The sequence below is a fragment of the Gossypium arboreum genome, chromosome 9, assembly GCF_025698485.1.
Source record: "Gossypium arboreum isolate Shixiya-1 chromosome 9, ASM2569848v2, whole genome shotgun sequence".
In the NCBI taxonomy this organism is placed as follows: domain Eukaryota; kingdom Viridiplantae; phylum Streptophyta; class Magnoliopsida; order Malvales; family Malvaceae; genus Gossypium; species Gossypium arboreum.
Window position 1 is genome coordinate 74850906 of NC_069078.1, and position 14442 is coordinate 74865347.

General features: G+C 30.0%; 1 long non-coding RNA gene across 1 annotated transcript; it reads left to right on the plus strand.

Annotated features, from left to right (window-relative positions):
• LOC108456467 (uncharacterized) lies at nt 1–2594 on the plus strand. Its single transcript, XR_008271150.1, has 3 exons — nt 1–1115; nt 2254–2316; nt 2507–2594. It is a non-coding gene; the product is annotated as an uncharacterized LOC108456467 (long non-coding RNA).
• The last annotated feature ends 11848 nt before the right edge of the window (nt 2595–14442 follow it).

Genomic DNA, 14442 nt, shown 5'->3' on the forward strand with positions numbered 1-14442 from the left:
CATGCCATAGCCAATCTTTTGGTTGTTGGTTTCACTAGTCGACTAAAAAGATGATGGGATTTGCACTCACTACAACTCTACAAGAAGAAATTTCAAAAGTTGTAAAAAAAAAGGATGATCAAGGGGAAAATATCTTAGATGAACAAGGAAGAGAAACTCAATATGTGGTTACAACTTTGATTTTCTCAATCTTTAAACATTTCATAGGAGATCCTTCTCATCTCAAAAATAGAAATTTGAAATTACTATCAAATTTAAAATACAAAAAGTCAATAAATTTCAAATGGTATAAAGATGTCTTCATGACTTGTGTCATACAAAGATATAATAATTAACACCCATTTTGAAAAGAAAATTTTCTAGCAGGACTTACTATCCTATATTAGAAGAGAAAGTTAGGAACCAAATTAGGGAAGATTACAAAGGCATCATTTCTTATGAAAAACCTATATATGGTGAATTAATTAGTTTTATAAAAAAAGAAGGATTAAAAATTGGTAAGATCTAAAATTACAAAAGCAAGATATCAATGCTAAAAAGGGTCGAGATCTTTTTGCTGCCAATTTGACATAAAAAGTGATAATTCTCCCTTGAGAACATGATGTCGTGTAAAACCAAAAAAATAATAAAAAGAACACCCATTGAATATTATAATAAACAAAAATATAAAAAAGAAAAGGAAGAACAAAAATCAGAAAACAAAGTGGATAAAACAATAAAATATTATAGATGTGGAAAACCAAAACACATCTCAAAATATTGTAAGATCAAGGGTGCGTTTGTTTGCAAGGATTTGATTTTCCGGAAAATATTTTTCTGATTATATGGTGTTTGGAAGCTTAAAAACATTTTACATTTGAAAAATATTTTCCAAACACAGGTAAAATGACCTGCAATTTGGGGAAAATGTTTTACCCTTTTGAATTCGGTAAGACATTTTTTGGAAAATGACGCCTTCTTCTCCCCTTTCCCCTTCCCCTTCCCCTTGGGTTGCAAATTAGTGCCATTGCAAGGTACCCTACCCCCCGCCCTAAATTCCTCAAGAGCTACGCGATTTCGAAGAACACGACGAGAAAGTTTGGTCAATGACCTTTTCCGGTTCCTCCTTCATCCAAGTAAAGCTCCTTCTCCTTCTTCCGTTCTTAATTCCTTTTCCTTCCTCCGTTCTTCATATTCTCTTCCAGGTAAAAGTTCGTCGCATATCTTCTCTTCTCAGCATATTCTGTTTCGTTTCCTCTCTTTCTCAGCCAAATCTACCATGAATTCTTAGCTGGTTCTTAGTTTAAGGCGATGATCATTGTTTGATTTCTAACATTTTTATTTTTTAGTTTATATTTATTTTGTGTTTCTGGAAACATTGATGTTAAAGGGATCTTATTCCGAAATGCAGAACCTCCTTTGTTGTCTGACTTGTGTACTAGGAATTTTGTGAGTTAATTTCATTTAAGATTGTTGCTTATACCATATTTTTGTTTTGGTTTTATTATGTATTTGGACTTTGATCTATCTTGCCATAAATTTAATCGCTTCTTAGGTTGGTGTGGGCAATTTGTTTCTGCTTATCATTTCATTTATGACTTAAATCCAAAAATTTGCCCTTTTGACTTGATTAGATAAAAAAAAAAAAAGAACAAAAATCAATATGCTAGTAATATAAAGCTACTTGAGTCAATAGAAAAAGTTTTAATAAGTGGAAAGAGTGACACTAGTGCACGTTTCCTAGAGTTTTTTGCGGAAGAAATTAGCTTGCAAAAGAAGGTAGAATTCAACTTAGTCAATACAAGAGAATTTAGTTTATTTATTTTCTTCTTTTCTTTATCGGGTTCTATTCCCTTCAATGCTATGTTACTCAACTCTGTGGTGAGTTTTAGATATGGGTATGAGTCCGACATGGGTTTGCTAAACTTTTTCTAAGTTCCTTTGTTTAAGTGGAGGATCAATCCCCCACACTCATTCTTGAATATTTATTGAGTACATGTGTGGTATGCTTTATTTTAGGGAAAATGAAGAGTCCGGATAACATGTCCTCGAGTTTGATGGCAATTATAGATGTTCTATTTGTGAGCTTGACTTAATTCTGAATTGAGATTAACTTATTTGAATGTCTCTCATTTGGTTGCTTAATGTTTTACCCAAAAGAAGAAAACTATTCTTCAAAATAGTATTAAACAATGGGTTTGTTTTACCGTATGAATGTTTTTTATGTTTTACCTTATACATGCTACATTTTTTCTTTTCTCTTTTCATTTGCAGATTAAATGAGAAATTTCAACAATGAAACTCATCATACACCCAAATGTCATCCGTTTGTATGAGGTTTGGCACGAAGTTTTACTAGTTTAGTTACTTTATTGATCTCCATGCATTTCTTCCTTGCTTCTCGTTTGCTCTCTTTCAAATTTAACTTGCATTTTGTCAAAAGAAGACTCCACTTGGCTTTTAAAAAACATTTTAAGTATGGTAAGGCTATATTTCTTGGTAACTTCTAGCAATATTCTTGGTACAGGTGATGGCTAACGAGACGAAAATATACATTGTTCTAAAACTTGTGACTGGTGGTTAACTTTTTGACAAAATTGTAAGAAATTTGTGTTTACTCTTGGAATGTAAAAGTGCTTCAGGAATCAGATCTCAATTGTGTATCAACGTTTTATTACTATATATTAATCTGGTTTTTATTATCTTGTTATCTTCCTCTGCCAGGTAAGCAAAGGGAGGTTGAAGGAAGATAAAGCTAGAAAGTATTTTCAGCAACTTATTAATGCTGTGGATTACTGCCATAGCAAGGGTGTTTACCATCAAGACCTCAAGGTACGGTATATATTTTGTGTTGATTAGCTTCTTGCCTATAAACATTAAATATTTTAACAGTTTGTATCATTGGTGCCCATCAATTAGTGTTGATTGCTTGATACTACGTGATTGCTATGAATCATTTGCAATGTATTGCTTTGGAAAATACCTTGTTGCTTGCTTGGGTATGTTCATTTCAAAGACCTTGAACTTCAAATAAAAATTTTATTTTTTATCTCTGGATCAGCCTTGCACGATATTTCATTTAGTTTACAGTTTTTGTGGTGACATTGTCTTTGTTATTTGCTTTGCTTATACCCTTGAATTTGAATTTTGGATACCTAGATATTATTTTCAATGTCATTGAATAGTCATTTCAACACTCTGCTTTTTTCATATCTTTACTTTTTAAGAATATATAGGTTCTTCTGATGTCTAACATACCATAATCATAATTACCCTTAATACACTAAAAGGAATATGTACTACTTTATTAGTAAGCAATGTACAAAATGTTGTTGAACTTTGGCCTACAATGCAAAGAAGAACCAAAGAACAAACCAAAGATGCAGACTAGCATTCAAGCTAAACCGTAAAAGCAAAGAGATTTTGTTTATTTTGTTCATTGTAACTTGATTTAGTTCCTTTGTAATTTATACTTAAAGTTAGTAGGAGTAGTTGTTGATTTATGTTTGATGTTATAGCTGGTATGTCAGCTACATTTTGTGTGTAATTCTATCTAAGCTTTAGTCATGTATTAGTGGGAGCAGTTATACATTAGGTAACTACCATATTTCATTGTAACATAAATGCTTCTAAGTCAATGAAAAAGATCTGATTTTTGGAGATCAAATTCAGTTTTCTTCTTGTTCAAACTACTTTGCATTCCTTTTTCTTTTTTCTCCTTTAGTTTTCTGCTAAAAAACCAACACGTGTAATCCGGACTACTTATGTGTATGGCATATAAATTTATTAATATATGTAAAAACAGTTTTTTCGAAAAATATTTTCATGAAATCTGCCAAAAAACAAAAAATATTTTACACAGATTCATCCAAACATAAGAAAAGTAAATCATTTTCAGAAAAGTAAATTATTTTCTAAAAATCATTTTCCGGAAAACATTTTACTGGCAAACGCCTAAGAGAAAAATTAATAATTTAAGTCTAGATATAGAAATAGAATAAATATTAATAAGAATCTCTTAGAAAATCCTACCTGTAAAGATGAAACATCAACCTAATAAGATGAATTACAAATAGATAAATTACATGCAACCACCCAATCTTGTGGAGATGAATGTGTAATAAATGTCTTAACCAAAGACCAATAATTTACTATTTATATTTATAAAATATTCTTAAAAACATTGATAAATCCAAAACATGGCATCAAAATAAGTTAATATCAATAAGTACTAGTTCCAATAAAAAAAAATGGTGCGCTCACTAATGCCACATTGACTACATTGCTTTTAAGTATATTAGCTTATTTGTCGCCTATACTTGAATTGTAATTGCCGATGTTAGTATAGTTGCAAAGAGGAGGTCTTAAGAATTTAACTTCTGTTTTCTTTTCATTTCTTTTCTGTTTTTTTTTTAAATTGAAAAATATATTAGATAAATAAAATTAAATGTGTGTTATTAATAATGAAAACATCAAAACATGTTTGGTACTTACTTCCTGTAATAAGAACATGAGATATAAAATAAAAAATTTACTAGATTTATATGGATTTAAACTAACGTAATAGATTGATATTTAAGACATGTTAGAAAAAAAAATATTTTAGTTTATATAAGTTTGAACTAGAGTTTTTCATTTAAAGTTAAAATTTCTTGTTTTTAACCTTTTATTTTTTATTTTACAAAGCGTTTTAGTAAAAACAATAAAAATAACTTTTATTGTTTATTTTTAAACTTCTTTTACATGTTTTAATTTTTTAAATCATTTTTAAATTTCAACTAAACACTTTTTTCAATGTTTTCCATTCACAGACAAACCAAAATAAAAATTATGTCATTTTTTAAGTTGATATATATATATATATATATATATATATATATATTTTGTCACATTATCTAAAATGGTAGGTAAATTGTACACCATTATCCAAATTACCTAGCCATTAAAAATATATCTTAACTAATCATTTTGTGACATGTGGTAATTTTAAATTAAAAATAAAAAACTTAAATATTATTTCTTTAAGCCTTTTTTTTAAATTATGAACACATTCATCTTTTTGTTCTTCACTCAATAACTCTAGTATAGAAATTTCAAAAGCCCATTGAAAAACTCATCCAAACCTAATTTTCGACAACAAAACCTAAATTCCAGCTGGCTTCTTTTCCTTTCTAAACGTGGATTTCAATTCCTTTCTTACCCAATTTCAATCCATATATTATTTTTCGTAAAAATAATTTTTTTTCGTTCTTTTCAATATATTTTACATAAAATAGTTAATATTGGATGAACTTTTATAATAAAAAAAAACTTAGACAAAGCATGAAATCCAAATGCAGAGGAGAAGTTGAATAGAAAACATGGTAAGTAGAGGCGAGCATCGGTCGGGCCACCTAACCCTGCCCGAAGGCCTGCCCGAAATGTGAGAGGGTTTGAACAAAAATATAGGCCCAAAAAATGGATTTGGACAAAAAAATAAGACCCGTTTAAAAAATGGACCGAGCCTCGAGTAAGGCATTTTTGGCCCTGGCCTGATCCGAATTCACTAAAGAACAAAAAAAAAATGATTTTATTAAATATTAATTTCTTTTTATTTTTTCCCTATTTTGCTACCATTTTACTATTATGTTGCTAAAGCAAGCAATCTTCTTTTTGACTCATTCCATTCTTCTTCTGCTGAAATGCTATGGACGTCACACACAATCTAGAAAACGACTCAAAGTGTAAGTTGTGAACTCAGACCTTGAGAGAAGCCGCAGTTGACTGCTATTTCGGCCTAGACGATCCTTAGACGCACAAGGCGCTTCGAATTGTACAAGTCAGTCGTTCCTGGAGCTCTTCCTACTATTTTGTTGTTATTGTTTGGATATTTTATAAAACTTATTTTATTATTAATTTTATTATTATTTTAAAGACATTTGTTAATTTTGTTATTAATTTAGAGACATTTGTTTGTTAAGTTACATCTAGTGGTGTTCATGGGTCGGGCTACCCGGCCTGGCCTAAAGGCCTGCCCAAAATGTAGGAGGGTTTGGGCATAAATATAAGCCCGAAAAATAGGCTTGGACAAAAAAAAGGCCCGTTTAAAAAAGAGTCGGGCCTCAGGTAAGGTGTTTTTAGCTCGGGCCCAGCCCAGCCTGGCCCGAATTCACTAAAGGACAAAAAAAATCTGCATTTTTTTATTTTTTGAATGTTATTTTCTTGTTGTTTTCTCCCTATTTTGCTACCATTTTACTATTGTGTTGCTACTATTTTGTTGTTATTGTTTGGATATTGTATAAAACTTATTTTCTTGTTAATTTTGTTATTATTTTAAAGGCATTTGTTAATTTTTTATTATTTTAGAGGATTTACTTGTTAAGTTGCATCTATCTTAGTGTTATTTAAGTCTACATATTTTTAAAATTTATTTTCAATTTGTTGGGAAATATTTATTTTGATGTTTTAATATTTTTGATGTATTATATATATTTAAAAATAATATAAAAATTATCTGGTAGGCCAACCGGGCCCGAGTTTTAGCATTTTTATTTGGGTTGGGCTTGGATAAATTTTTAGGCCCTTTTTTGGGGCCTGGCCCATGAACATCTCTAGTTACATCTATCTTAGTATTATTTAAGTACACATATTTTTTAAAATTTATTTTTAATTTGTTGGGAAATATTTATTTTGATGTTTTTAGTATTTTTGATGTATTATATATATTTTAAAATTATATAAAAAATAATATAAAAATTAATGTGGGCGGATCGGGTCGGGCTCGGGTTTTAGCATTTTTATCCGGGTCGAGCTTGGACAAAATTTTAGACCCATTTTTTGAGCTAGGCTTGGGCCTAGAAAACGAGCTTAAATTTTTAGTCGAGCTTGACCCAAACCCGGCCCGGCCCAACTCATGCTTACCTTTAATGGTAAGAGAATTGTAAAAAAAAAAAAAAAAAAAAATCTCTAACGGTTAAAAAAAATTTGCTTCAAAAGAGAAGAAAGAATCATGGGAAAGTAGGGAAGGAGAGTGTAAAAAAAATAAAAATGAAAGTTTTAATTTAATTAAAGAAAATTATCTCATACACCACTTGTGGAGTTTTTTAGATTCCACAAGCAAGTTGAAGGTGTTACATATGTCTTGTAGGGTATATTAAAAAGTTGAAAAGAAAAAAAGCTCATCGGAACTGGGTTCTGTTGTTGAAAATTGGATTCGGATGAATTTTTAGACAAGTTCTTGAATTTTCTGTTATTGGAGTTCTTTGGTGAAAAACAAAAGAGTTAAATCTGTTTATAAATTTTTTAATGAAATAATATTTAACTTCTTTTTGGATTTTTTTAAAGTTAAAAATCTTACGTATATTAGTTAAGAGATTTTTTTTAATGGTTGGGGTAATTTGGGTAATAAATTATAATTTAGGTACCACTTGGGATCAATGTTTTTAACCAGACCGGTGATTAAATCGATCAGGTCACTGGTTCATCAGTCCAATCGATCTTACTAGTTCGTTTAAAAAATATTAAAAATTTAAAAAAGTATATAAATTAAGAAAATCTTGTTTCAATCACCAATTCATACTAGTTTCTAGTCTAATCAATTCAAAGTCACTTTCTGAATTGGTACCTTGAATGATTCCCAATCCAATCGGTCCGATTCAAACAACGTTATTTGTGACTAAAAAAATTAAAATACCAACTTAAAAATATAAATATAATTTAAATACCATTTTGTGATTTAAACATTTAGTTAACCAAATTTATCTCTTTAGTTGAATTATTATAATATTTAAAGATTACAAGTAAAAATCATTGCTAGTAGTGGGGGAAGTTAATAATAAAGATAGATGGTAGTGGGAAGATAAGTAATAAAAATAATATAAAGTATAAAAGGGCCAAAGATTCTAATGGAAAAGGGAAATTCCCGTATTAATCAAAGGGCAAAACGAAGCTAAAGTAATACTAATAAATAAGCCAAAACCAAAGAAAATGGAGAAGGTATGTTCTATCCTTTTAAAGAGCAATTCACATGAACCCCATTGACTATCTAGAGAGATGCACTTCATAAGGACAAATAATTAAAAGATATTACTTTAATAATCAAACAACTTACTGGTCAATTTAGATGGCATCCATTCTCTCATCTGTGCCTGTAGACAACCTGTTACATTCCCACCAGACCACTAGAAGAAGGAAGAAAATCGTGAGCCAATCACAAGGGACTTGGCCCCTAAGTCGATTAAAAGGAAAATGTATAATATGAGGTAAGGTCCTAAATTTATTGTCGAAAACCAAAATTTTTATTTAATTAATGATCGAAATGTCTAACTCTAATGCTTCTTAGTTCATCCTTTTCTTGTGGGTTTAGCTAAAGCCTATGATCTAACATACAGTCCTTTTTACAGCTCCAGAAGACGCAAACATTATGATTCCATTTGTCGAAACCTCAAGTAGAAAGCCATAAATACTGCCACTAAAATAACCCCTACACCCATTGAGATTTCAGGGTTGTATTTAAGGGTTTAAATACCATTTATATTTGAATATTGGCATGTATAAAAATACTTAGACTAGATGAGTTGTTGTAAAGTTAAATGACCAACTTAAAAGTTTTTTTACATTTTTCTTAAATGAGATTTGTATTATTTCAACTTGGATGTGTTTATGCCCTGTATTTGAGCCTAAATGAGTTTAATTTTTTCCTTTATAATGTTTTGATTCATGTTGGAATGATATTGTGATGTTTTGACATAATTTTAAAGTTTTTTAGCTCAACTTTCAGTTTCAAAGGCCTAAGATCTAATACCCTGTCAAGGGTATCACACCCCATGTAACAGCCTAATTTTCAGTAGTATCGAAAATAGTAGTTCGAGACCACTAAATCCAATGAGTGAGTTTGAAATTTTTAATATTTAATTATTATTTATGTGTCAAGTATGACTTTAGGAAACTTTTGAATTAGTAAATTTGTGATTTAAAAAAAATTATTAGGAAAATTAGGTTGAAAATGAGGAATTGAGACCTCGATTTCATAAAACGAGCCACAAATATTTTTATAAATATTTACATAGTGTCATTGAGTTAGTATTAAAATTTCGTTAGAAAATTTTAACGTTTTGATAGTTAATTAATTAAAAAAGACTAAATTAAAAAAGGTACAAAACTTTTTTAAATGATTAAATAGCTTAAGTGGTAAGTAAGGGAGGACCAAAAAGGAATTACACCTTTTTAGAAGGCTGAAACGGTTTGTGCTGAGAAAAATCTTTAAATTTTATGACTTAGGGGCAAAATGGTCATTTGAGAAATTAAAGTAAAAATAAAAATAAGTGACCAAATTGAATCTAGACATTTCGTCATCAATCTTCAGCCAAAAACAGCCATAGGAGGTCCTCCAAAATCTGGTTTTTTATATTTTTACTATATGTGAGTTCAATTCTTGCTCTTTTCTTGAAATTTTTATGTTTTTGAGACTTTTACAATTAGGTCCAATTGTCTATTTCATTAGTTTTTTATTTCATGAGTGATTGTGAAAGTTGCCATGGATGAGTGCTAGAATTTTATGATGAATTAACATGAATTTGAAGTTTTAATCTTATTATATGATGATTTTATCAAGTAATTTCAATAGAAATTAATTTTAGGGCCTAATTGTGAAAAAATTTTAGAATTAGAGTTTGGTGTTGAATTTATGAAATCAAAAGGCTGTATAATAGCCTAAAATAATTAGATAAAGTATTAATTAAGAAAATTTATCTCAATTGATGGGTTAATTGATTAGGGACTAAATTGTAAAAACTATAAAAGTTGGGGTAAATGTTTAATTTTGAAAATTGAAGGACATAAATTGTTAAGTGAATTAGAATTGAATTTGATGCTGATGAATGGAAAATTTCATATTGTAGATCAAGAACCCGAAGATAAACATGGAAAAGAGAAATTAACAGATTAGTCCTGAATTTCTACAACTTCTACAAACTACCCCAGGTAAGTTCATATAGTTGAACTTTCATGATTAATTGTTAATATAGAAAAGATATAATGTATTATTTCATATTTTTGTTTTTGAATTATGATTGTTGTAAAAATATAGAAATTGAATTGAAAGTTCAAATTAAGTGGAACGCAAGATTGAGTACTCTCGTTCAGTGAGAAAGTATGAATTGACAGATAAGACCATGGTTGGACCATGGCAATATTCAAATGTAAGACCATATCTAGACTATGGCATTTTAGTGAAAAGACCGTAACTGGGTTATGGCACCTTGAACGTAAGACCATGTTTGTACCATGGCAGTATAAATATAAGTGTAAGACTATAGTTGGGCTATGGCTTCCTGATGACAAGACTATAACTAGGTTATGGCACTACAAGTGTAAGACTATGGCGGGACCATGGCAATATATATGTAAGACCATAGTTGGACTATGGCATTGAGAAAACGATGTACTCAAATCCATAAGTCATTCTTTAATTTGACAAGTATTGGTTAGTGTCAAATGAAGTTAATATGGAAGAATTTTATTAGTTATTGATATTGAGCTCAATCAAGTGAATTCATCATTTGAAATTGTGAATGGCAGGAAATGTTAGTGAAAATGCTTAATTAATGAATTATTGTTATAACATGTTTGGTAAGATTTATATTTAAAGCCTATGAACTTACTAAGCTTCATTAAGTTTACTTGTGTTATTGAATGTTCTTTGTAGATTTTCAAGAATTTGAAGGATCGGATCAACACATCGAGCCACACTATTCAGATTGCTCTGCTAGAATTTGTTATACATATTATGGTTTATATGGCATGTATAGAGTTTAATTAGAAAAGAGTTAAACTCAAAATATGGTTGTGAATAATACATATATATATTTGTATGCATATATTTAGTAGAGATTCTAGTAATCAATGAATGGCGTTATTATGGTAAGTTTATGGAAATGAGTCTTGTAATGACATATTATGATTTAAACATAATTTTTGACTTAAATTGGTTGCTTGTTTGGGATATATTGGTATGAGAGAGTGTTGTATGCAGATTGATAGCATAAAAAGTGAGAAAAGTAGCCTTAAAATGGCCTATTTTTGTCCACACGGGCAGAGACACGAACGTGTGTCTCAGCCGCATGTCACACACGGCCATGCACATGGGCGTGTAGTTTGGCCGTGTGTCCCCTGCACCTTGAAATTTCAAAACAGAATTCCCAGGTTTTTGCACACGGCCAAACACACGGATGTGTGACTTGGCCATGTGACCCCTGCACTTTGGACATGGCCTAACAAACGGACGTGTGATTGGTCGTGTGTCACAAGTCAAAGAGTTACACGGGTAAGGAAACGGGCTAGGACACGGCTGTGTGTCTCATATCAAATACCCACACGGCCTAAGACATGGGTGTGTCTCCTGGCTGTGTGAGTCACACAGCCTAAAACACGTATATGTTTCCCCTGCTCCTAAGAAAAATTTTGAGATTTAGAGAAAAATTTCTTTAGTGTTCGATTTAGTCCCTATTCACTTCTAAAGTGTATACTAGGCCTTGAAGGTCCATCTAAGGGACAATATGAATGTTCTATGATTGATTCTTGATTGTATAATAAAGCTAATGAAATATTCGTAATTAATCAGTAAAATTTGGTAATGTTCCGTAACCTTGTTCCGACGACGAATAAGGGTTAAGGGTGTTACACCCTAACTTGGCTGAATGCCAAAATCAATAGTACATGGACCTAGGTATCAATACCTAGACCAGGTACTGATATATAGGCTCCTGGACAAGATTATTGCACTGTTTTGGTTGCTTTGAGCCCTTTGAGGCTTTACTTGACCCTAGGCATCTCAAATCACTCGAAAAACATTTCTAAATTGTTTTTTAAGTTGATTTTAAAGCCATTAATTTTTTTATATTGTTTTTATGATTTTGTTTAAATTGTTTGAAGATTTAATTTTCGATAAAACTCCTATTTTCCTCAACCAAAATAACTCTATTTTAAGCTTATAGGTTTTGAGCAATTGTTTTATGATTAGGATGTGGCCTTATTAGTAATCAATGACCTGAATTGGTTTGTAACCAAATTGAATCTATCTAAATTTTGCTAATTTGTTTTAATGAACATTAATACGTTGTGAAATTATTATTTTTTATAAAAACAAATTTTTGGGTTAAGATCAGTAAGTGCTCCACTAATTCTTCCCATTTTGTATCGTAAGTCGGGACAGGTGAAGGGTGTTATAGGGTAAGTCAGAATAATGATCATTGAGCATAGTTACCATGCCAGAAAATAGTAAGAGTATTTTTCTCAAATAAATTATATTTTTGTGAGAACTCAAGTTAAGTTTCTTGTCCATTGAGAAAATTAATTTTCCCATTAGAAAGTTAAAAGTTTTCATAGTGTGATTGGTCTGTGAATTAGAGTATACTCTCCAAGAAAATCAAGAGCTCGAGAATAGCAAAGAAGATCGTACTGGTTGAAAGCCAAAAACCGGCTAAAATCTCTAAGTCGAAAGCACATGTACTAATTTAGTAAAGCTTATTACTATAAATAACATAAGAGCTCAGGTTTCAAAAAAGAAAATTAAATTTCCGCTATGCTAACAATCACGTTTTCTAAATCGAATTTTTCCAATAATTTTCATGATATACAGCACATCATATTCATGTAATTAGAGCTTATGAGCTTCCATGCAATATTTTACATCTTCAACTTCCACAATATTGTATCACATACCATTTTTAAAGACTTGATGGGAAATTTTAATTAAAGATTGCATATTAAATTATTAGGATGTTCAAACACTTAGAGTTCTAAACAATGTTTTTCACATGCATAAATAGACACGTTACACATTCTATGATTTTCTCATTCCCTCTTGCTAGGACATTCCATTTTTAGTTCATTTTAGCATTGATTCACATTTTACCCCATTATTCAATGTTCATGAACTCCACAAAGTTACCCCCAATTATCACAACCTATTAAATTATTACTTTTCTCATATAATTACTACTAATCATATTTGAATTATACAACATCATTTTACACTTTATTATACTATTTGAACTAATTTCTCATTTCATGCTTAGTCCCATGTACTAAGTCACATTTATAACCATTCGATAGCGACCAAGTTTTCATGGTAAATTATTAATGATTAATACTTCACTTTATGATCAAGGCTTATTAAGCCACAATTTTTCAAACCACTTGTTTTCAACACTTTTAAGCTAGGGAACTTAAACACATTCATAACATAATAATTTTCTTAATTATTACATAAATTTATCAAGTTCTGTAAATATTTTAACATTGAAAAGTAAGAGTATCCAATAATATTACTTACCTCTTGGATGCATATAAACTTAAATTCAAGCTTCTTGTTACTTGAATCTATCCTCTTATAAGTTTAAATTTTCGCTTCTCAATATTTTCTCATTTTCCCATACACAAAAATATAATAATATTAATAAATTAGCATATAAACTTTCCAAACTTTCTCATGGCAATCAAACTCAAATATCAAAGCTTGGAGAAGTGAAAAACACCATTATTAACCTTGCTGGATCTTTCTCTCTCTAGCTTTAAATTTCTCTCTCAAGAACCTATGAGACCCTTGCTGAAAATGGAGATTTGAAGGTGAATTTAAGCTTAGAGATGAGTTTCCTAGATGATTTTAGAAAGAAAAAAAAAACTCAAGTTTAAAGACTTAAGATGTTGGATTTTTGTGAGATTTGAAGAAAAATGGAAAGGGAAAGAAAAGAGAATTTTTCTCTCTTGTTCCATGAGGGTTGGCTGAACTAGGTCGAAGTAGGATGATTTTTTTCTTTTTTTTCTTTTTACTCCATTTAGGCCCAAGTCAAAGGTCTAGTTCAAGAATGTTTTTTAAAAGTATTTTTTTTTGGGAAAAAAAATATTTTTGAGATGAAGCTAAAATTTTTAACTTTTAAAAAAAGTGTTTTTAGGCCAATTTTTAGCATAGGAGAGCACTTTTTCTCTAAAAAAAACCGTTTATTTAGGAATGCTTTTGTCCCAAGAATACTTAAAAAGAATGTTAAATTAGTCTAAAGTCTAACTTGAACTTGTGGTCCACAATTAATCTCTTCAAATAAATTACATCAAATGGTATAAATTTTCCAAATATAAAATATCTCGTCAAAATAATATTTCCCATATATAATTCTTGAGAAATGATCAAAATGTCTTTTATGATAAAATTATCATTTTGTCTTCTTTTTTTGTCTTTTATACAATTTCATCACATTGAATATATATTTATCCACTCAATTCTCATAAATCATATTTAGCTCTTAATAATCATCCTTGAATGGTGGAAATTATACTTCTACCCATTTCTCTACAAAATAAAAATTTACAATTTAGTCATTATACTTCCAAATCTTTTCAATTGGTCCTAAAAGTGATTTCCATCACATCAATACACACGAAAACTTATTCTCATGCCAAAAAAATCAATAGTAATTTATATTAAGTGTT